This window comes from Platichthys flesus, chromosome 24 (assembly GCF_949316205.1).
Source record: "Platichthys flesus chromosome 24, fPlaFle2.1, whole genome shotgun sequence".
In the NCBI taxonomy this organism is placed as follows: domain Eukaryota; kingdom Metazoa; phylum Chordata; class Actinopteri; order Pleuronectiformes; family Pleuronectidae; genus Platichthys; species Platichthys flesus.
The window spans coordinates 8,590,430-8,614,554 of NC_084968.1; the positions used below are offsets into that span (position 1 = coordinate 8,590,430).

At 46.1% G+C, this 24,125-nt stretch overlaps 1 protein-coding gene across 8 annotated transcripts in view; it reads right to left on the bottom strand.

Annotated features, from left to right (window-relative positions):
• Positions 1-24,125, bottom strand: part of LOC133949997 (receptor-type tyrosine-protein phosphatase delta-like) — a 333,770-nt gene that overhangs the window by 116,412 nt on the left and 193,233 nt on the right. Inside the window, exon 1 of one of the 8 annotated variants that reach the window (XM_062384132.1) lies at positions 7,908-8,404. The exons of the other annotated variants lie outside the window; for them this stretch is intronic. The gene's annotated coding sequence lies outside the window, so the exon portion shown is untranslated. Of the gene's footprint in view, positions 1-7,907; positions 8,405-24,125 lie in introns of those variants that run through there. 8 annotated transcript variants of the gene reach the window in all.

Here is a 24,125-nt window from a genome sequence, read left to right on the forward strand (position 1 = left end):
GATTGCGGTGGCAGCAGGTTAATCCAGTCCAATAATCTCTGTCCACATCTCGTCCCACTTGTCATGTGCACATGCATGTGTGTGTCTTTCCTCTCATCTCAATCTTCTTGGAGAAACATACCTGCGCACGTCTACGCAGGTCCACAGTGTCGTCATCCTATCTTAAACCAAACCTCATATTAACCTTTGCTCTTTAGGGAATCAATCAGAGGCTTATCTATTTTCTTACATCATGTAACCCAAGAAGCGTGTCGTGTTAAAGCTTCACAGATTGGGGAAAAAAAGAAGAAGGCCGTTCTCAAACATTCCAACTCCCACGTACAAACTCTCCCTTTCTTAGTGTCAAACGCTCACACGGGGCCTGGCGGTGTCCGGTTACAGAGATAGGCTGCTCAAACTCTCCTGGAATGTTTCTTTAGGGTTGATCGATGGGAGAACACACGCAGGGACAAGGCAGTGGTAGGTGGAGGATTAAGGGTGGCAGTTAGGGTTACACTGCCCGACACCTGACATCGACTTCCATGAAAGGCAAGAGTAATTCAGTGGAAAACCTTTTGTATGATAGGTCACAGGAATTCTAGTTTACTGGAGTGGATGATGGTGTTTTCCAATGTTTGTACCTGTTGGTGCGTCACTAACAATACTAATATCGTGTAAGAGATAGTATCGTATGGCTGGTTTCTCTTGAAAGCACATTAACGCCTCTCTTGATCACGTAAGTGATTCTATGTTGTTGTGACTCTCACCATGAAATGAGCATGATGTAGATCCGCATGGCATGCGGGGGTCATGAATAAGTTGGTGACTTCACAGGGTTTGGTATGTCTTAGTTTATTTACGCTATCTATAAATACAAGCTATGTATTGCATCTGAAGCCGTTCTGCACGAACTTCATTAAAGAGTAACCCAAGTCTGCGAAACAGCTCGGGCTAAAACGGCCTTTCTAAGTTTAACTGTTGCTATCTCATCTCACCGGTCGATTTGCATGTACATCACACCAAATATAGATAAATAGGTTTGCAGGCTGTAAAAGATGCTGTACACTGATGTCTCACAGAGTAATTGTCGGATTTTTGGGATTGACACAAGGCTAATATGCTCCCTAATGTCTGCACGCTCCAATAAAAGTTACTTTGACAGACTTTGCGGAAATGCACGGTTCCAAAAACCTGCCTCAGCAGCCCCTGGTACCTTAAACACTGGTATAATTCTATTAATACATCGGTGGGGGTCATGTGTGCCTGGGTTTTGTAGCCTTGCTAAATATAAACAAGGCCCGTCTGTGCACTGTTATCTATAACGGTGTGATGCAACTCCAAGAAACCCCTCTGAATTAGTTCCTAAAATATACATGAAAAGGCAACGGAAAGATATACCCGTTCTTCTGTGTCGGGCCGTTTGAAGGCACATGCCCAACCTTTGTCTGTCATCCTTAAAATATCATGAGGAAAGAAATGAACGAGAGGAAGGAAGGAAGGAAGAAGGGGAAGAAACACTGAATGAACACGACAAAGAAAAGTCGTGCATTGAATCGAGTTGTCGTCTCTGCAAAGCTCCACCGAGGCACATCTCGATGAGCAACATCTCTATTCTAGTATGATGACAAAAAACTAAATACCACAAAAGTTTCCTCTCAGGTCTTGGCAGGTTTGAAATAGGCAGGTCAAGGAGAAGCTGAAACTCGAACTAATGTCTCACGCCTCGCTCCTTTCTTTCACACACAAAGCTCAGTATCCCCCCCGGGTAACATTTGCTTTGCAAAATGCATGCATGAAATTCTTGAGACCAGCCTCCCCACGAGTCTAAATAATAGATTACCAACACAGCAGCCAGCCCGCGCCATAACTTCAGCCCCGACTGTCTGGCCTCATTAGCGAGGGGAGTGTAAAAGATAGCCAGCTGCAAGCCCAGGTGACGGCTCCCAGCTCTGGCCTTTGGCAGCAGTGGCCCACCCTAAAGAGAATATACGGCGTCTCTCCGCGCAATTCATCTTGTAATCCGTCTTAAAGCTGCTAAGCTTCTGTTGATGGCGACTGAATGAAGACCGAAAGGCCGGGGAAGACGGAGACAGAGGGAGAAGAAGGTGAAAGTTTCAAAAGTGAGCACCGCACAGGAGCGAGAGAAAAGAAAGGAGCGAATGTGGTAGATTCGTCCGCGAGGAACGACAAAGGGAAAAGACAGTTGGTTGGTTTGAGCTGTCCTGGTCAGAACCAGAGGTGACCTAAGCCATTTTCCTCCACTGATTGTCCTCTCTTCTCCCTCCTTCTGCCCCTCCCTCCATCTCTTTTCACTCTCTCTCCTATGGCTCCATCTCTCTCTCATCCTCTCTCTCTCTCTCCATGTCAGCTTCCAAATGGCAGTCATTATACCGGACATGAAAAGTCATTTTAGTTCTGCCTGGCTTCTTCAAAGCAGCTTGCTATAATTGCGGATTGAGTAGAGGGAGAATGCCGGGGTTACACAGAATTTGAACATTGACTCCTAACCTTGTGGCGATGCAGGGATTTAAATCTGACTTCAGAACAGAAAAGGACGTATGGGGGATAATAAAGAACAAATATTGACACAAAGCTGCTGCCGTCTTTGTGCTACATGTCTTACTTAGCTTGTGCAATACCCCTACACATTTAAATATTGCTCTTTGGACATGTGTGTGCCAGATTCAGTGAACTGACTGGGAGCACTGGATCCCCTTCCAACACATGTCCCCTTCAAGAGTTATGGCACAAATTAGGGAAACACTGCCAAATCACGAAAAAATCCATCCACCATTAAATGCATTCCTCATTTGTGAACTTGCCATGTGCCGATTGTTAATGGATTGTTTCCCTGCTGGCCAATGCAGCCGGACATCAAATCAATCACTCTTGTTTATAAGCTCAATTTAAGAGAAGACTCTTTTACTTTACGTTTGTTTTCATTGAAATGATTAGCTGCAGAGCCGCAGCGGCAACAGCCACTACATTCTGTCTATTCTTAGGGGTAGTGCTGTCGTGGTCCTGCTGTCCACGTGTGTGTCTGCACACACTTGGCATCTGTGCATGTCTATGAGCGCTTGCGAGCTTGCGTGTGTTACAAATTCGGCCCCCGAAAGCTTTTACGGCCCCAGAGGGTCATATATGTGTCGCTCTTTCCCCGGGTTTACGAGCTCGCCACCAGTCTGAGCTGAGCCACCCCTCCCTTGCACTTATCTCCCGCACCCTTCTATTTGGCACAGCAGGTCGCGTAATCGTTCTTGGAGAGAGCCCATCAACCAGACGCTGCATTTTTGGACTTCTTGTCACAAAGACCTTTATCATCACACCCCATTTTTGCACGACTCCAGGCTCTGACCGCAGAGTGCCTCCAAACAAAAGTGCTTCAGCTACATCGTTCTCCTTTGGATGGAGTGGGGGTGAGTTAGGAGGGAGGCTGGTAAATGGGGAATTGAGACTGGAAAATACGCCTTCTGTGAAAGACCCTCCCTGCTGTCCACTACCTCGCCCCCCCCCCCCCCCCCCCCACAACCCTAAGAAACTCACGGCCCCTTCAAACTGTCTCGCGAGCAGAAACAAATTCTAAAACTGTCACACTTTAATTGAAATTCCATCACTCGTGTGGCTGCTATTGTGGAATAATTTGATAACGCCGTGTGACATGAATGCACCGAGCCGTCCGCCACTTCGATTTCTTCCCCCAGCTTTTATTTCCTCATTCCGCTGGTTATTCAAATGAATCTCGGCGGATTCTGCTCTCAGCCTTTTCCAAAAATTAAGATAAGAGGAAATGACACAATGGGAAGGGGCATAAAAGACATAATGTTTTGGGTTGCAGTGGAACAAGAATGACGACTTACTTACCAAAATAATGCCGGGCCACCTTTCGCTACCTCGTTATTTTGAAACGTAGCAGAAGCAGAAATATTATGTTTCACATGCAGACTCTCATCTTCTTATAATTGGTCCTAATTCTCCCAAATTGCTAATAGCGCCAGGCTGTTAGCCGCTAGACGCTGGAGGATCCAAAATGGAGGTCAAGGGCAGAATTCCAATCCTCTGCCCGTGCCAGTGACCACCCCCCCCCCCCCCCCAATCCAAATTCATACCAGCACAGCTCCCCTCCCCCCCAATGTCTTCACAACTGGCTACAGGCGTTTGGCATCCATCATTTCTTTCTGACACCCAATATGCAAGCAAAAGACAGCTGTGGCGGAAAAAAGCAGGGCTCCCTTTTACTGACACGTAGGTGCCCCCCCTTTTACACAAAGCCTGGAGGCAGAGCCTTGAGGCGACGCGTTCTGCGCTCTGCCCAATACGGCTCCACGTTGGAAGTGACATATGCTCCGTGTGTTCCCATTACATACGAGTAAATTACACTGAGGGGTGTACTTGAAGTTGAATCAGGAGGAACGTATGGGGGAAGGCGGGACTTATTTCCATGATGACAAAGGAAGAAGAATATATGAAAGGAAGGACGGAGAAAACATGATTAAAAGAAATTAGAGAATAAGAGTTAATGGCGAAACAAGAGGCTCAGCTACAGCCCTTTGCTCCCCCCACCGCCAGATAATATTTAGGCCTCAGCTCTCTCTCCTGACAGGGTGACGGACAGTAGAGGTGATTTTGCCTGGGTGTGAAAATAGGCTTCTTATTATTCCGACCCAGTGGCAACTTGAATATCAATAAAAACTGCTAGCGTTCCCCTATGTGTAAAACCAATGCCCCGTAGCGGTGGTTTTTATCAAGCAACCCACCCCTGACGCTAGTTATGCAGTACTAGAGGTTACGGGAGGAAATGCTTGCCAAGTAAATAAGTGAGTGAGGCGATTGAATGGAGGGTGGAAAAACACAGCGGGACCGGGGCCAAAGTGAACCAAGGGTAAAGTCATGATCACTTCATTATGCCGTGGTGCGGCTCAGTGTTGTGCGAAATCAAACTGCTCTCTCGTTTGTCACAATGCATCAGGCCGGCCCCGGTGAAGTGGGGTTGGTAGTTGAGCTGGAGGCCCCCCCCTCCCCCCTCCCACCCGAAGCACCGGCGCGCAACACGGGTCGAAACGCGAGGAAGCCGAGCCTGCAGGATACACGAAATGTATACACACGAGCACATATGTTCAGGTATAACACACACACGCACACACACACCTTGCTCCCCTCCTGCGTGACCTCTACCAGTCAAACTCCTCTCGCATCCGCCAACCACCCACCCTGCCAGCTCGCCAGCCAGTGGGTAGTTATGGGCCATTGCTGGCACAAAACAAGCTGGAATACACCCACTGAATTACAGAGGGCCGGCAGTAGGGAAGGGGGGGGGGGGGGGGGGGTGATTGCTAACAGACCTATTTGCACTCCATCTCCTCCAGCTCCAACACCACGGCGCCTGATAATTGTGGCCTCCGCATTTACGTATCCATTTTTTGTAATGCAAGTGTTGATTTCTCATTCCCCACGCGTAATAGGGTCCCTGGCCTTGGAATTCCTGAAGTGGTGCTCACACACGGGGATAAGCACACAGTGATAGAAAGCTAAACTTTTTTCTTCTTTTTTTTCTCCTCCTCCTCGTGAGTCAGAGCTACATGGCCGGGCCGCCACAATGGGACTGTGAGATGCAGGCACACTTGTGCGTAAGAGGGTTTGGCTTTGTGCCTAAGAGGGACTTGGATATGGAAATCTTCAAACGCCTCCACAGTCCTTCATCAAGCCTCTGCTACATTAAATGCACACGCTGTCAATGAGCTGATATCTCCGAGCTTGACATTTGACCAGCTTGTGTCGCAGTGGCCGGCTCAAAAAATAAATAAAACCCAAAGGCAGGTAAATATGAATTGAAAAAGAGAGAAAAGGAAAAGGGTGACATCTGAAAGACGTCGTCGACTTCTCCCTAACGTTCAGTCTCGGAAATACCCAGCTATCGCTCCCAGACACTGTCAGAAATGAGGGAAATGATTTTCAGAATGTGCTTCAGGCTCAGAAAGCTGGAGAAAGAGGCAGATCGGCAGACACGCAAAAATGGCCTAACTCCCTCATAGGCACTTCCCAAGGCCTTATCTCATTTTTCAATTTAATGGCTTGCATGCCTGTTTGTATCCTTTGCACACCAACACACACCCACAGGTAACTGACACGCAAAAGCTTGACTCCTGCACGCTAATTCAAAATTACCTCTTCACGATTTGCATTAAGATTTCTCTCAAAAGCCCTTTCCATTACTTTTGAGGATTCATCGTCGCACAAGGTGAAGGATGAGGGTTTGAGAGAAGATGGCCGTGTCGATGCCGATTTTCCATGACCGAGACACTTTGCTCCCCTTCAACGACTTTGGATAGCAGCACTTAAATCGAGCACCACCTCGGTGCATATCCATTTTGTCTGCTCTTTTGAGCGCCGCTGTCGCAACAGCAAAATTGGAAATCGAACGTGTGGTCACAGCGTTAATTGTGCTGTGTCAAAATTGGGCGAGTGCTATTCGTTTGAGCCGGGAACTGTAAAACATGTAGGACGGCGGAGGTGCTGGGCTGTGCTGTCCTGAAGTGCTTGCTGGCTCTAAAGGGGGAATTGCTCGAGCAAACACACACATGCAAACTAAGGTGTATGCTTACAAACACACACTCGCGCCGCCATTTCAAACACCTTTCCAGACTACTCCACTAGGGATACTCAACCAGTGCCTTTTCATTTCCCTCAGACAGCAACATGTTACAATGCACAGTGAGAAAAATACTTTTTCAAAAGGCGACACATCCAAAAGTGCACATTGAAGGTGCCCTATACTCCATAGGGCCTCCTCACATTAATCACACTATACACATTATTCATTTTCAACGAGCTGACGGACACATTGTTTTTATAGACTTATTTGAAAGTTGTTGTTTTTTTCCAGTACATGAGCAGGTAATTGATGGTATTCCTTCTACATGGCCTGTAGCCCCTCTTTCTACTGCATTCCCCTCACTGGCTGGAGAGAACGAGTCCCCTAGTGGCACAACTGGCACACTGAGCCCAGGTGGTGCATGTGTGCGCCGCTCCACTGGAAATAAAGGTTCACTCTCAGCTGATTGGCATATGCGTGACTGACAGTCTCTCTCTCTCTCTCTCCCTGCTTTGCCTCACTTGGTATTTGTTGTGCCTAAATATGTGAGCAAAAAAAAAAGCTACTTTAAACCTCGCGCAAATAAAATCGAGTTGCTAAAAATAAGACGGGATGAGACGAGGGAGCTCTGGAGAGTTGCAAGTATGCACTTTGAAAAAAATCCCTCTCAATCGACTCGTCGGATTTAAAGGCTTCCACAACTCAAACGAGAATAATAAAGATGATGTCGCCTGAAATAACCTGTGCCACAGTGCCACTGCTTGATCAGCGTGAATAATATTTGTTTTTGACAGGCTACAGTGAACCGGCGTGTGTGTTATTTATAATTATCGCAACACAATTATGTGTGGTGATAATTCATTGACAATTAAACAGCTCTTGGCACTGGTCGTCTCTCCAAACCGTTGCGCCAAGCACGCACCCAGACAAAAACACACACCACCTGCACATCCACACATGGAGTTCTCGTCCTGTTAACACCCTAAATAGATTGAATTCGAAATAAAGACAGTTACTGGAGGCAAACACCGTTTCCTTCCACTGTAACGTGGCTCTGAACGCGCCGCTGTGCGTATTCACGGTTGCGCGCTTCCATAATCCCAAATTGTGCCATTTAACAGGTCCAGGCGCACGTATCAACACAACCTGATCCCAGGTCAGCTTAATATCGATGTGTGTACCAAGAATAACCCCGGTCCAGATGTGTGTAGCCGGCCCTACGCTGTGTTTGAGTCAACTTCACGGGGCTTTTTACGCACACCTGAAATCACTGCGGCAGCGGCTCCGGTCCCCGCTGTCACCACCTCCAAACTCCCACAGGCTCGTCACACTCTCTTACCTTATCACCATGTTGCGGCCAGTTTGAAACTGAGCGTCTCCTTTTTGTCTTCTTTCTGAGGAGAAGTCGGGAGTTTGCTTGTTTTTTTGTTTTTTTTTACATCCAGTAATGACGATCGAGTCCGAAATCAAAACAACGCGGAGGAAAGAAATCCGTCTTCTTCTCCTTCTTCTGCTTCGTTTCCCCCCCTCCTTCCAAGTGTACGCGTTTATTTTGTCTCTTTCTGCGAGTTGTCCGTCGCCAGTGCGCGCACGGTGATCGGGACCATGGCAGAAGGCGAACGCACGCGTGGAGAGCGCGTATAACGTATTCTCCGGTCGGAGTCTGTCTGCGCGCAGCTCGTTAGATCTTCATTGGAATGAACGTGGCGAGACGGCGGTGGTGTTTGGGAGAGTGCGGTGTGGCTGGAGCGCACAGCCTCTCTCTCTCCCTCCCTCTTTCTCTCTGTGTGCTCTCTCTCCTTCTCTCACTCCATGTGTCTGTCTCTCTCTCGCTCTCTCTCTCTCTCTCTGCGACCATAGCGCGCACTAAAACCCCTGGTGGAGAAAAAGACTGTAGAATGACAGTGTGAGAGAGAGAGAGAGAGAGAGAGAGAGAGAAATGGAGAGGGAGGAGTGGGGGGTGTTGACGTCACTCAGCGAGGTCCCACTCTCTTGTGTCAACTCCCCCCCACCCCACCCACCCACCAAGTCCACTACAGGAATGTGCACTTGGACATGACTATTTTGGAGAAACATGTGTTAAAGAGAGACGTGCGCGTACGTGCGCGTTTGCACAGCCTCGGTAATTACTCTCAGATGGTGGATCATGAGAATATGAGTGCACACAAGTGTTTGTGTATGTTAGTTATGCTACAGCTGCAGACACCCAGTGTGTAATGGGCTATTATCAGACAGCCTCAATTGGTCTCATGAACACAAAATTATCTTAATATCAAAACAACTACACAGATGTATGGCATGTTTTCGCTTGAATGTCATTATTATAATCTATGCTAAAGTATTTAGGCTTTATTTAATGTTCCAGGTGGTTTCGAGTACAGCTAATATTAACCACTTACTGTATTTTGAGTGAGTCTAGAATAAAAACAATTAAATAACAAAGTGAATCTTAAAGACTTTCTATATTTTCAAGTGATCTATAAAAGTGTATCATACTCTATTCTGTAAAGTGACCATTTGTTTCTATTACGTCTTATTCTGACCGAGGAAATACTTAAAAATGCTGTAGTTTCAAACGATAAAGGCATTTGTATATATAACCATAAAATGGAAATACTTAAGCATGTCATAATCATACATAAGTAATGCATTAACTTAATTTTACTACTTAATAATAACTAGTATTATAGTTACTATGGCTGTTAAATAAATGCTGTTACATACTTCTCTTTGAAATCTTGTGTAAAATTAGTAGAGTAATCAAATTAAAGCTTAATTCAAGTTCAAGGGTCCCACCAGTGGACGCTACTCGAGTAAAGATTCCAAGTTACTTTCCTCCACCGGTCCCCATGCAGATGAGAGCTGAGGCCTGCTGACATACATACATGCATCACGCTTACGGTAACGTCAGCGCGAACTCCATAAAAATGCCATCATGTACAATAAGGTCACCATAAAGTCATCATCGGGAGCCACAGACACACCATAAATCCCAGACGGGAGATTATATTGATTTTGTTGTCATACTGGGCTTGAATGTGTGCGCCCCCGTGTCTACCGGGACGGCACAGCATCGGCCATTTGTTTATTTTCATATTCAAACGCATTGCTGTGTATGTAGAGACGCTGCCATTCTGCTTTATGTCCAAGGTCAGCCGGTTACAGGGGCAGAGTTGAGCGGTAACCACCGTAATGCATGTGTAATGATCTCACACTCTGTGTAATGATTCCAAGACGTGATGCGTCACTATAAAGGGATAATGTTGCTCCTTATAACGCAGGCAAGTGCACGGCCATCTCATGAAGGACTACAGAAGAAATAACAGCATTGGCCCGGGGAGACAGTGGACTATGACCAATTGTGTTTTGAGAAAAGTTGCGTCTGTGGCAGCAACCCAAACTCCCTCCTGATGAACAGCCCAGGCCCTGCAGACACGAGCACCGAGCATCCAACAAAAGCACTGTGAGAGACAGCGAGGCAGACTCCTGCAGTCAGCAGATCTGTTTCCTCAACCTGCGCTCACACACACACACACACGTCATGCATCTGACTGAGTATCTGTGATTGTGATTTATACCTGCAAATCACACCCGGTTCCATTTTCCGGGGGCAGAATGTGATACGGCCTCCGCACGCAGATTAATAGGGCGAAAGAGAGCGTTGGGTGTTCTTGTGACAATGAACAATGGCGAAACTTGATGAAATTACTGTTTGGTGAACTATTGCCCTTGACTGCGGGCTACGAGAAAGTGTTGTGGGAGTGATGGTTGTGTCAGGAGGCGCAAAGTGCTGCAGATAACAAACGTCTGCATATCTGACTCTCACCGAGGCAAACCATTTGTGAAATCTCTGTATCCATCGGGGGGGGAGAGACTGACAGTTGAACGCTGTTTTGGTTGTGAGGAACATTTGTCGTTCTCGCCACATCGAGCAATTGTGTAGTTTGAAGAATCTCACTCTTGATTAAGAAAAATTATTTCAACCCCTGTAATTGAAGCCCGGCTGACATCCGTCTCAAATGCACAAATATAGGAGGCTTTTAATGTCAAATCCTTCATTCAGGAACTCTGAACATAATTGCATGATACTCATCACCCCCCCCCCCCCCTGCACTTTCATGTCCTTTCATGGAGAGCACGCCTCTCTGGTCTATGACTGCTGAACTTTGTCCCTCAGCAGGAGGCAGAAGTCTATGAACCACTGAGGAAACCTGAGTGCTGCTGGGTGGGAGATCCAGCAGCAACACACGCTGCAAGTTAGCCTGTTACGCCAGTAGGGAGGGGGGGCTTTAAAAAAAAAAAAAAGGAAAAAAGTCTCACCTTCCAAATGTGTTCTTTGTTGTTGGATAATGACAATTTGCTCGGCTTTTGTGAGGCAACGCCGTGTTCGGTGCACCGCCCCGGGCGTGTTTACATTCGTACACACGTGGGGTCATGCAAAGTGTAGCACCGGCTGACATTTACTATGTAAATATGATGCAAATGGGGCTAAGGATGCGAAAAGGTTATACGATATCAATATGCATTTGCTTTGGATGAATAATGTAGGCAAATCCTCTGATGTATGTCTTCCTCTGTCTCTACCTGCCCACACAGGGAATCTGGGGGGACTAATCTGACTTTACAAACCCAATTAGCATCGGATATTCTCATTTATTTGGAAATTCTGTCCAATTCTCTGGTTTTATTTATTTATTTATTGTCTTTTTAATACTGAACAATGGCAGTGGGTTGCCTCACAGGCTACGGAGAGTAATTTGAATGCCGTATTCAATAATGGGTTTCACTAAAGATCCCCATGAGCTTGGATATTTACATATCCTGCTGTTTTATTATCATGCAAAGCATCAGAACTGGACTGAAAAATATCGGCAACTGCTGGATTGATTGTTCTGAACCGACATTCATGGTCCCCGCGGGATGAATCTTTTCATGATCTCTGACTTTTCTAAGCACTACAGAATGTAACAAATGTCCTTTAGTGAAATATAATAACAGTTTTTGTATGAATTCAATTTAATCTAGCTACTTATGTCCACCGTCACCGAATTGAAATATCTTTTATGATAACCTGATGTTACATCTATCGACATCACAAGGTCAAAGAGGTTTTAAAATGTCAATTTTTACATTGCTCTATAGTTAATTTCCTAATACCTCCAGTACCTACCCATGAATTACATTCCCATGAGCTTTACTTGGACTAGAATGGCCACGCTAAACTAAAGTGTTGATCCGATTCATAAGCTCTGGTTTATGTTGGGCTCCCTAATGCCACAGCTCCACCCTCAAAATAAACCTTATGCAAAAGTCATAGCTTACTAAAACAACAACAATAACCTATGCAATAACAGAATTACATTTGTTTTCACTCTTGACTCATCGGATCATCCGGAGCAACACTGATTGGTGGATTGGAGCAAGGCACTGACAGGGAAATACAGCTGATCCAATCGAGAACCTACAGAATTCATTCCTATCTGTCATCATAAACATTATATGTCAGGATATTAGCATAGTCATTAGCTGAAAGGACCACTGTATAGATAGTATAGATGTATTATTTTAAGCTCAGTCCTTGACAGATCCTCTTTGTCACAATGATCACGACATTGGATTGTTTTTACATAAAATATGTATTTTTGTTCCTTCGTTATTTAAATAAACAAATAAGTTAAGATTTGGTCGTTGTTTATTTCAGTGGAGTTAACACATGCTTCTTAAAGCCAGTCCCCTCTGTGTGTCAGCTTTAAACAGTCTGAATCAGAAACAGACTTCAGAGGCAACAAAGGTCCAAAATCATTCATAATGTTCTTAGGTTGCGAGAAAATAAATTTGCTTTGGTTTCTGCAAAGAGAGTTTCTGAGTAAAGCTTGTCAGATGAATTAACGCAGGACCATAGGCTCAGACTGGACTTTGTTGTTTGATCGGCTGAGGTCAGTTCCATTGCAACACACACTGCTTTATTGGTTTAACACAAACACGTGAGATCTGAGTCTGACAGACAGTTTGGAATGGAGCGAGCATTTCAATCCAGGACAAGTTGGTCTGTACTTCCTGTCGCTCACTGATTATTGCATTGTTATGGTTCTAATTTGGCAGTGTGTGGTCAGTGCCGGTTTTTCCATTTCCTCCTGCTGCAGCTTCACAGTAAAAGGCGTTCAATCGCAAGCGTTTTATTTTGAAGTAGCCACAGGAAACACATTTGCCAGTGAGCCCAGCACATACCGGCGCCGTTTATCAAAAATAGGTCCAAGGAAAACAAGACGAGGGGTGTTCTCGGCATCTTCTGACAACCGGGTCAATTTGAGATATTGCAGGGAGTAATGGAACAAGAAGGAGCCGCCACAGTGAGCTGTTAGATGAAGAACTACAGGCGACAGGCTGCACACCTCCAACTTCTCAGCGAGCAAACCGACTCTCTCTCTCTGTGCCCTGCTGTTTGCAGCCTGAAATCAAATCACAGTTGCTCACACACTGAGGGAAAAATAAAAGCCAGTTATTGTTGACTCCTCTTTTTTTTGTTTTTGTTTTAAACAATAGTTTCTTCCCATGCCCCCAGAGCTCTGGGACCAGTGGTATTAAACCGCATTTCCTGTTACCAACAGCAATTACAGGGGTTGCTAAATCACCCAGCGGTGAAATCCTCCTACTTGCCACATTTATATCAGAAAGACAGATGTGAAAATACAATATCGTTCACTGTCAATCTCCCAGCAGCCCCGGGGTGCAGGCCGTTTCACCCCCTGACAACTCGCTGGCGCTTTACAAATGACTGTCAGTCAAGTCATTACTCTCGTCTTCCTGCGATCCAACGACAACAGCGTGCATAACACCGAGGAGGAGAGAAGCAACCCGTCCGAAACAAAATAACAAGGACCGCTGTATTCAGCCCCTTGCGCCGCCCGGACTGAGTTGATACATTTAAAGCCCCCCCCACCCGCCGCCGCCGCTCCCCCCACAACCCCGATCAAGTAAACCAGTCATCGTAAAATTAATTTCCCCGTCAAGCGAGACCCGCGCTCTTTTGGATAAAAATCTATTTTAAGCGGATAAATCTAATCCAATGTTTTGAGACGGGTGGAGATTGACTTGTTTGTGGCCGCTGCCCAAGCAGTCAAGAGAGCGAGAGGACGGGAGGCGGGTGGTTAGGCTAAGAACGAGGAAAATGCCAAGGTGATATTACACACATCTCCCAGGCACACACACGCACACAAAAAAAAAGAAAATGTAAAACAACACCGAAAGTCTAGGCATTGGCCGGGACATCTAATACTCCTCTCCTCCTTGGAATCTGTCAGACTTGATGGATGGCTGAGCACGCAGTCACGCTTTCATGAGCAATTAACATTTCGTTAAAAATTGGAGGCCTTGATAGTCGCAGACAAAACATAATATTTTATGGCGTGGCTGGAATGACTGTAAAGTTTGAACGAGAGATTGATTGCCACAATCATGCACATGATGGCGAAGAAGTGGTAAATTTCCCGGTTGGGCTGCGTGTGAGGCCTTTCACAGTCGGTGATAACAATCCATAAATTCCGATTGTAATCTCCATATTGTAGCTGGGAAACAATGGCAGCCATATTATGTCCATAGGGATGTTGGTGCTATTCTCTGGGATAGGGTTTTTACAACCTCACTCCGAGACTTTACCCCTTTCAACAATATCTCATCTTCCGTGGTGACCCGCACCCTGGATTAAGCTGTCAATGAGCCCAAACCCCCCCCCACACACACATATTTAATTACAAATGTCAGATCCTATGATAAGTATGCAGCTAATAAACAAACAAGAAAGTGAGATATGGTTGTAATACGCAGGCTTATCTTTCTTACTCATGAAGGGTTTATAAAATCCCGCAATATAAAATAATAAGGCCGATCATAGGTCCATTAAGACATAAGTATTTGTGCCACGCACACATGGATGGTATCCAAAATAGAATAAACTGCATAAAATGAAGGAGGAGGCCATACAAATAATAAAATAGGTGAAGATAGAAGAACAGGTATTTGGACAATTAACAGAACCCTTCTTTCACTCAATTTTATCCTTTTACTATTCTACATTTGCCATAATGCCACTTATATGTTGCCACTATTCTATGTAGGCTACGGAGACAGGCGTGTAACATCTGCCAACAACAGTGTCTGTAAAATAATGTATTACTTATGATATAAAAGAGAGAAATTAAAGTAGAAGGAATTCAAGACGCAGTGAATGGGACGTTGTTGATGTGGAAATCCCATCCACCACACCCATACTTTCCGTCATCTATACATGTCGCCCACAGCAAAACAGTCTGTGGCCACATTATTAAACGAGCCCTCTTTATGTTCCCTCATTATTCCTGTGGAGTCTGATCCGGGGCCTGGGATGGATTGGTAGGCAACAATCAAATTAGAAATGTGGGGAAAAACATCCGTGGTTATTATTTATTGAAACACGTCATACAGCTCATCCGCTTCATCGAGGCTGGGTCGGCGTGGTTTGATCAACTTTGATTGACAGTGCAGGCAGCCCACAGCTGTCAGCACATCCTGATTCAAATGGAGCTTTGGTGCGGGAGAAATACATGACATCGAGATTTGTATGTAATATAAACCAACAACGTTCCAGCTTTGGCAGAAGATGCTGTGTTGATGAAGGGCCGCGGAGAAATCCTTTTTTCAGGGGGGGCCTTGAAATTCACTGTGACACCGCGGTGTAGAACCAGGGTCGCCAGTCCTGGACAGAGTCCCAAGATCTACGGAGCAGGATGCACGTGGTCCTAAATCCTGACGAGGGCCGACTCCATGTTTCATGAAGTAAAACATTGCCTCACTTTAAAGGAGCTGACTCCGGGCTTATGCTGGGTTGGCTGTTGGCTTTGATCGGCTTTCATGTTGCTTTTCGAACTAGCGTTCCCAACATGCCACCACCGTGGAAAGTAAAGGCCACAGTGGTTGGGGCGGTGAGGCCAAAGGAGCTGACGGTAATTCAGGCCGAAGTGTCGGGGGGGGCAGTGTTTATTCCCAGTGCTCTCTGACGGAGAGCAACTTGAACCCGAACGTGACCGGAACATCTGTCTGTCACGGCGGCGCGGCTCATCTGTCCTGACACTGCCCAGTCACAAGGAGTCAATATCACCCTATTGTGATGTTATACAGAATGGGTTCTCGCAATGAGGCTTGCGGATGGGACCTCCGGTTTGATTTAGTTTAGTGTTGGCATGCGGTGCAATGAGCCGAGAAGCAATTAGGCCCATTAAGAGATCAACTGGGCTGTTGTGAGCAGCCGCGGTGTGCGCAGCAGCCATCGCACGGAGACGGGGGGGGGGGGACGGAGGTGGCGAGGGATTGAGTCAACTCGTGGCCGGCGGAGTCGCTCTGTGGAACCAGAACTCGGGACATCTGTCCACCGGCACGGGGGAGATCTGGTGTCTGAACTCGGGGGGGGGGGGGGGGGGGGGGGGGGTGCCGTCTGTGGAAGTTTAAGCACGTGAGCCGTGATCAACAAATTTCAAGCTTCCTCTTAAACTTATCCAACACTACTAGTGCATCATACATGTTCACAGTAAAGAGGGAGGGGGGGGGGGGGGGTACCATAAGCATGTGAACGGTGAGAAACCCTCACCACTTTCCTCCACAACTAGCATCACCATGCATACTGGAAAATGCACCAGCCTCTCTGCTTTCGAGTCATTCTGTGGTTGCTTCTATCTAAATGCAAAACTTGCATCGTTTTTCTGCGTATTAATACAATATTAATATTTTAATACAATATTTTCTGAGTTTGCACTGGAACATTTGGTTGATTTGACTCTTTTTATACGATTATAAATTTAATATATGGCCTTTTTGACCCTTGGACAGCAACATGTATTAAAATGGGATGTTTGATGGATTTCAATTTACTCTTGTTTGCTGAGTTTAGCATCTAAATGATGAATAAATAAGGTGATGCAATAGACAAACAGGCTGACTATTCGAATCAGATGTTGGTTGTCGTGTATTTGGATCAAGTTAAGCAATATTTATCCAGAAGGTATCTCTCTAAATCTCGGGGATGAGGGGACTTTAACTTGTCAGTAGAGAAGGAATTCTTCTGTTTAGAATTTTTGTAGTTTTAAAACATTTGTGCTTTCTATTGACTTTCCTTTCTCTTTGTTTTATTTATATCTCTTCCTCCTCTAAAAGCCTTTAGCCCACTCCGGCCATCACATTTCCCCGACGCTTATTTATTTGGCCCGTTCTTCTTCTTGACTCACAAAGTCAACTCCCCCTGCTCTCTACCTCTTTGACGTTCCTCCCATCCCCAAATGACAAGTGACACATACCTCATCTCTGTTTGTGTCTCTCTTCACCCCCCCCCCCCACCCCCCGTCTCTGTCCCTGGCTCTTCCAGCAGGTGCTGCTTGCCACGGGGCATTGACCACAAGCCTCTCACCACAGCCGATTGATCGCGGCTATTGTTCGCGCTGGGTCCTCCATTTTACAGTTCAGTGTTCACGAAAAGGAGCGTTCGCCGCTCCTATCTGTCAGCCACCCCGAATTATTCTCTCTCTCTCTCTCTTGCTCTGTGCCCCCCCCCCCCCCCCCCCCCCCCCCCCCCCCTCCACCACCACTGACATTTTCACAAGCACACCTTCATCAATTTCACACCTCCGATGCCCTTCTATGCCATGTGGAACGTAGGTGAATTGATGGGCGGGTGCTGACAAAGCTTGCTTAACTTCAAAGTCAGCTGGTGACAAAGTTCTTTGAGTGTAGGACAGGCAGGGCACGGAGGGCCATCAATAAGGGTGTCATCGAATTCCAGAAAACTGCACGACACGAGGCACCAGGCTGTGAAAAGCCCCCGTTTCAACACTGTCGACCACCATGTTCAGTGCAACTATCTCCACCTCAACTAACCGAGTGCTGCCCCCCCGTTTATTGGCATTCATGCTTCCGCAGATGAGTCATGCAACTTGTGCTTTAAATTCTAAAGATCATGGAAAAAGCCAACCCGAAGGTAAACATCCTCTAAGCTCGCTTCCTGCCTTTAGTCTCTGGGAATGTTTTTTTCTATACCGTAATCAGCCAACTGGTGCATTTATGAGCCGCTAAAGCAATTGGCGGCGGCAGCGGCAGCGGCGAGATCTCAGTTCAGGCAAAGGTGGCACATTCGCCTCGACGCAGCCCCGAAGCTAAACGCTCCATTGAAATAACGGCGAGGAGGTGGAGGAGGAGGTGGAGGCGAGCGGAGCAAAAGAGAGTAGCAAGGTGCCTCGTTCACTGGCTCAGGGGTTTATGGGATTGCTCCCAGCTGTCACTCTGTGTAGTGAATCCGCGGCACCGTAATATCTTAATTGTTTCAAATTAAATGCTCGTAAAATGGCAAAGGAAATGAGTTTTTCCTCTCTGGCTGATCCAAAGCAGCCCCTCGACTTGCATCTGGGCCCGCTCTTAATGAGAGGGGGGGTTTAAAAAGTGGAATGGCTCCCACGTGAGATGGCTACGGTTAGGCTGGCGTGGAATTAGCTTTAACAGGTTGCGAACTCCGAGCCTATCACCGCGCACGTATGAATCACATGTTTCAGAGCATCTCTTTTTCTTTACCTACATCTTGACCTTCCCCTTCTTTTATTCTTGCTTCACATGGGAGAACATGAATTCAGGTGTGTGTGTGTGTTTGTGTGTGTGTAGTTCTGTATGTTTATGTGGAGGTTGTGTGCATGCAGGGGCTTATCATAATGAATAGTCTAAACATCCTGCGGGGATTCACACATTTAGTCTCTTGCCATCTCCCTCCGGCGCTTCCGAGACTCGGCTCATTCCGCATCACACTCAAATCACTCACCCAGCTAAAGCGTCCTGAGTGACATCAGCCTTGATGTCTAACATGCACACACATGCGCTCATGCACGCACGCACACACACACACACAGCCACACACACAGACACACATATCTTGGTATGCATGCAAACGCCAACCCCTTCCAACCTTAGTCACCGAGAATAAATCTGTGAATAAACGCTGTGCATCCATAGCGCCAACTATACATGCAATTCACACAGTAAACATATGCTGTCTGCTTGAACGCAGTATGATATGTCTCTCACGGCTTCTTCTCAACACAATGGCCATCAGAATTTCCCATTAGCCCCTGTTAACATGACATCTTCCCTTCCATTCTTACATAAATACCAGCTCCAAATGAGCCCCCGAGCAGGAGAAATCCAGCAGACAATCATGTGTCATTATGTCTGCAAAGTGGTTTTGTTGTGGGGGCTGAAGCCGGATGGTGACGGCCGGGGCGGTGAAGTCGATTATCGTGAAATGAAACGCCAACTGAAAAGGCCTGACATCTCCCCACTTGGAATCAGAGAGTGATTTGAAAAAAAAAAAAAGAAATGAAGAAGGAGGAGGAGGAGGAGGAAAAAATAAAAGAGAAGCCCAGAGCATCATTACCGGCTCGCCTGATGGTGATACGAGAGCGTTGTGGTAAAAGCGACTTGTCAAGCGCTTGAAAAGTTTCTGACTGCTGTCATCAATAGTGCCATCTGCTGTTCGGAACATCGGGAGAGCTGGGGAAGCTGTGCGTCGGCATTTGACAGTTACAGTGCATGAGTGTCCCTGTGGACTCGTGTGTGTCATTAAGATCCAAAACATGTTCGCTGTCCTATTGAATAGCCATTACTTATATATATTAAATATTTTTGATGGTGTGGATCAGTAATCCCAGCAGCAACAGTAATGTTTCCATTGTATTCTGTATAGTAAAAAATTCAACAAGATTAGAAAAAGCTATACAATTTGATCAAGTCAAGTTCTTAGCGAATATAGTTGAGGTTTAAAAGCTCATCAAATATTATCAAAACATCACATTATCTTTATCAATACATAGAGTTTGTCAGTTACCTCAGAATGAAGGAAGTTAATTGATTTTGATAAAAGGAAGTTTTAAAAAGAACAGGGATTTGCAACATATGAAATTCTGTGATTTAAGATTCTAAAGCGTATAAGCAGATAGAAAAATGGAACCTTCACATGTCAGTTTAATCCAATAAACAAGGATAAACTGACTGCTATTTAACGGTTTCTCTTATCTCTACAACACCAGCTAGCACATTAACAATCACAGCTTCGATGGCTTCGATGTCAGGTGACCAAAACCTGACAGAGGCGTTCATTTGAGACGTGTCGAAATGTCTTGTCTTGTTAAATAAAGTCCTACCAAGATGATTCTCGCTGGATTTAGCAGATTGTGGCAAAAGTCGAGTGAGTGTCTCTGATCTTTCTTGAGGTCAAACCAAAGTTCACCGAGGCTTAAGCGTGTCGATTGTGTAACACTGGTCAATACCTCACTAAAGTCCATCTTCCCCCTGCTCACCTTGTGTTTTGTGTGGCGTGTTTACTGTGTTGTGTTAAATGTACAGCAGTGTCCTCTCCACCCTTCCCTCTGATGCCACACATCCCATCTCTCCCCTCTAATCTCCATCCATGGTTCTTTAATTGCCATCCCTTTTTCTGCTCCGCCCCCCCGGCCCCCTCTTCCCCTCTAGTTCTGTTTGTCAAGCCTCCTCCTCTTCCCTCTCTCTCCCCCTCTCATCACCTCCACTCCTTTTTTTTTTCTTTTTTTTTTACCTGCACACTGTAAACCTTCTCCTCCTCTGTCCTGCTCCCTCGCTGACTCCTCTCCCTCTCTTTTTGTCTCTCCCTTTTTTACTGTTGTTATTACATCCCTAGCCCTGTCTGTCCGATTCTCCCGTAGCCGCCGCTTCAACAGCAAATTCCCTTGACCCAATCCTCCTGCTCTTATTCTTCCACTTCCCCTTCATCATCTCCTCTTCTGCCACTCTGACTTCTGTCCTTCTTCGCACCACTTAACCAGCTTGCATTTGTCTTCTGTCCTCACCCCTCTCCTCTCCGTTAACTTATCCCCCCATTAGTCGTCCCTATGAGCGCAATGCCGGAATATGCCCTATCACTTCCAGTCGTGCGCCATCTCCCTCTCGCCTTCCCTCCTCTCTCTCTCTCTCTCTCTCTCTCTGCCATGTTTGTGGCCTTTCGCTCTGTGCACATCTAATGGCTGGGGTGTAATCCACTGGCTAATCTGCTGACAGCCTGTGTGACAAGGCATTAGCTTTGTGTCACTGCTTACCATGCTGCTTCCCAGCGTGTGTGTGTCAGAGAGAGAGAGAGAGAGAGAGAGAGAGAGAGAGGAGGAAGAGAGAGTGTCAGACAAGAGAGAGAGATGAGGAAGAAGAGTCTGGATGATAGTGTCCGTGTACATCTGAGATGTGTTTGTGGAACTTGGTGCACATGCTGTGTGACGGGGGAGGGGGGGGGGGGGAAGTATGGTAGCTGTAGCTCTGTAGCTCTTTAGGTTTGACCTTTAACCTTTCCCAAATTTGTTCCAGTCTTTATAGCAGCTCTTTCTTTTTTTTCCTCTCTGTCCCTCTCTCTCTCTCTCTCGCTCTCTGTCTCTCTCTCTCGGTTGAATGCGGGTGGATGCAGGAAGAGGTAAACTGGCTAAGACAGTCCAAAAATAGCCTTGTCAGGGTGCCACGCTGCTCCGTCAGGCAGCCAGCCAACACAGTTTGCAACCAAATGTTGTTTTTTTCGACTATTTCCCCCGTAATAGCCGAGGCGTAATTGCCTTTCTTTCAGCAGAGGCTTTTACTTATTTTTTGCATCATATTTAGAACTGCTCACAATGTATGTAAAATCAAATCCAAGGGAATTTTGCAAATGACTTGGGCAGTGAATTGATTATTATCATTGTCGCTGATTGACTAATGATCCCGTCTTGAAATGAGAGATCGGGTGTGCTTTGGTATCCGAGCATGATCCTGTGTGGTCAAGTCCCTCCATGCGATCTCAGAAATCTCCCTCCCTCATCTCGATTGCCAGCAGGACCCGCCCTGCATCCCTCTCCCTTTTAGTTTCTGTCCCTTTTCTCTAGTGGCCCCATCTCCTGTCTCCACCTGAGTGATCCTGTTATCACAGCTGACCCCTCACTGGATCTGTCGGCAGCCAAAGAGATTACACCAAAGAGCGCGGGACACATTGGGCTCCCCGTATGAAAAGGGGGTGGGAGGGGGGGGGGGGGGGATAGATTGCCTGATCCCCTGATGCTGATAAACTGGCCGGAGGCTTTAGGGATTCCAGAAGGTCCCGTCGGGAATGGGGTAGTGCGGGTGCACGGTTGGGTTGAATGGGGGGGCTCCAGTCAACTTTAAGTCTTCTTCTAATCACTGGGCCTTTCAGAAGGGATAAGGGAAAGGAGAATGGGAGCTCGGTTTGAAATGGAATTAGGCCGTGATGGAGGTGGGGATAAGGTTGTTGGGCTTTGATTTGATCGGTGTGTTTGCTTGAAAGCTTGTGAGCAGCATGTCTGATCTCCATCGACGCTGTGCATGGAACACGCTCTAAAGCCTGAGTGAAATACACTGATGATAAATAAGAAAAAAGATATATACTTCTCTAAAGGGAATTTTCCATTCACTGAGCCCTAACGCTGTGGATCAGCCTCAGCTACAACCTCCATCATGCTTGTTCTTGATAGCTGCTCATAGGTTATATCTTATCGGTTGTATTGGCACCGTTGCTACTCATGCCTTCTGCACTGCACATTTCCCAGCTAATGAATCATAATCCCCGGGGAACTGTGATTCATTTCATTCATGCTAATTTCTTGGTATTTCCTCGATCCATCCACCAAAACTCCCATTTTCTTTTTTTTTTTGACTGATGCCACACGGGGCACACTTGTGCCATTCGAGTGAGAACACAGCGCAATTATCATTGATTCACGCGCCATAAAAGCCGAGCGGGATGAGACGGGGCTCTTGTGAAACGCGGGCTTGCCAAAATACTGTCAGAGGCGGAGGTTTGATGGCTCACTCGTCCGTGGCCTCCGCATCATGTTGTCTTCACCAGCTGTTGTTTGACAGAAAGGGATTCTTCCCCGCAGTGTGCGAAGACACAGCCATCAACTCAAGATGCTTGACAGCAACACACAGCGGGGCCCGCTCTTCCTACTGTATCTTAATAGGTAGTACTCGTCGAGCAGCTGCAGATGGCGCAAGAAAAAACACAACAACAAATTACGAAGAAAGGAAACAAATAGAAGAGCCCTGGTGGCTTCTTATAGGGTTCTGCTCCTTCACCATTTCGGATTGATACAGTGAAACGTTGTTGCTGTGTTTGTGTGTTTGTGTGTTTGTGTGTGTGTGTGTGTGTGTGTTGTGAGTTGTGTGTGTGTGTGTGTTGTGTGTGTGTGTGTGTAAGCCAAGAACAAGACTACCTCGTATCGATCTGGCCTAATTACAAGAGTCGATAGGATGTATTTATTATTTCAGGCTCGCCAAAAGCCACTTATATGGCGTACTGAGTGGAGCAATCATTTCTAATCTCAAGTGATCAAGTGATATACCTGCTCTCCCAAACAAAAACAGTATTGGACAGACGTGGGTTATGAAATCCAGACCGTTTGCCAGGTTGCCAAACAAAGCTTTCAGAGCTGAAAGCTCAAAAAAAACACTATTGATATCTTGTGTGTCGCTTTCCAAACGTCAATATGGGGCCGAAAATATGAAATAACAGGAATGCTTTTCAGATTTTTTTTTTACCAATTTCCCATGTTTCTTCCACTATTTGGTCAACTTTAAGGATGGCACCGAAAAGGAGACGCATCTTCTCCGTCCACGTCTTTGAGGCAGTTTGGTCGAATGCATTGAAAACCGCCGTCTGCCCACGTCGACTGTAAATATCCAATGTACAATGCGACGTGTACGGCCGCCGAGCTTGTTGATGCTGATCGTGAGACCCGGGCTCAGCTCCCAACACTTAGTAGATCATCGTAATTAAAACATAAATTGGAGGGTATTGAGCTGCACGCGGTCGCCAGGCGCGGGCTCCAGGGAAGCATTGATTCACGCGTGCACTTTGCAACAACTGCTCTGCTTTGCACACAGTAAAATATAGAAGCCGTGCAAATAGAATCAATACTAAACAAGCTCTTCAAATAGGAGACAGTGAATTACAATCGGGGGTTTGATAGATGGATGAGAATGGGCGCATGGGAGGGATGAAAGCTTTACCGGGAATGCAGAATAAGATACAGTACATTTATGGTATGGATCCGAGGAGATATAGCTCAAGAATATTGATTTATTGATTGGTTGTGATGGTGCAGTGAGTATTTTGAAAGTATTGGAGTTGCAGAAGTGTCATGCTCGTCTAATATGAGGCAGTTGCACAAATATATATTTTACTCTCCAGGCTTAAAATCTTATCCCAAATCACACCATCTAAAAATACCTTCAAAAAACCAAACCAAAAAGAGGAAAACATGAAAACCATTATTTGTAATTTACCCCCAAATTTGTGGAGCTGACATGAAAAGAGTTTTCAGAAAACCACTAACCTCACGGAAAATACGCAATTTGTCTTTCGTTGCTTCACTTAATGTTAAATTTAAAACATACTTGTATCTGTCAGATTCTTTCCTGGCCACATACACGTTGTCGTTGTGCTGAAGTGAACAGATCTCAAGTCAGCCATGTTTGTTCGTCTGAAAGC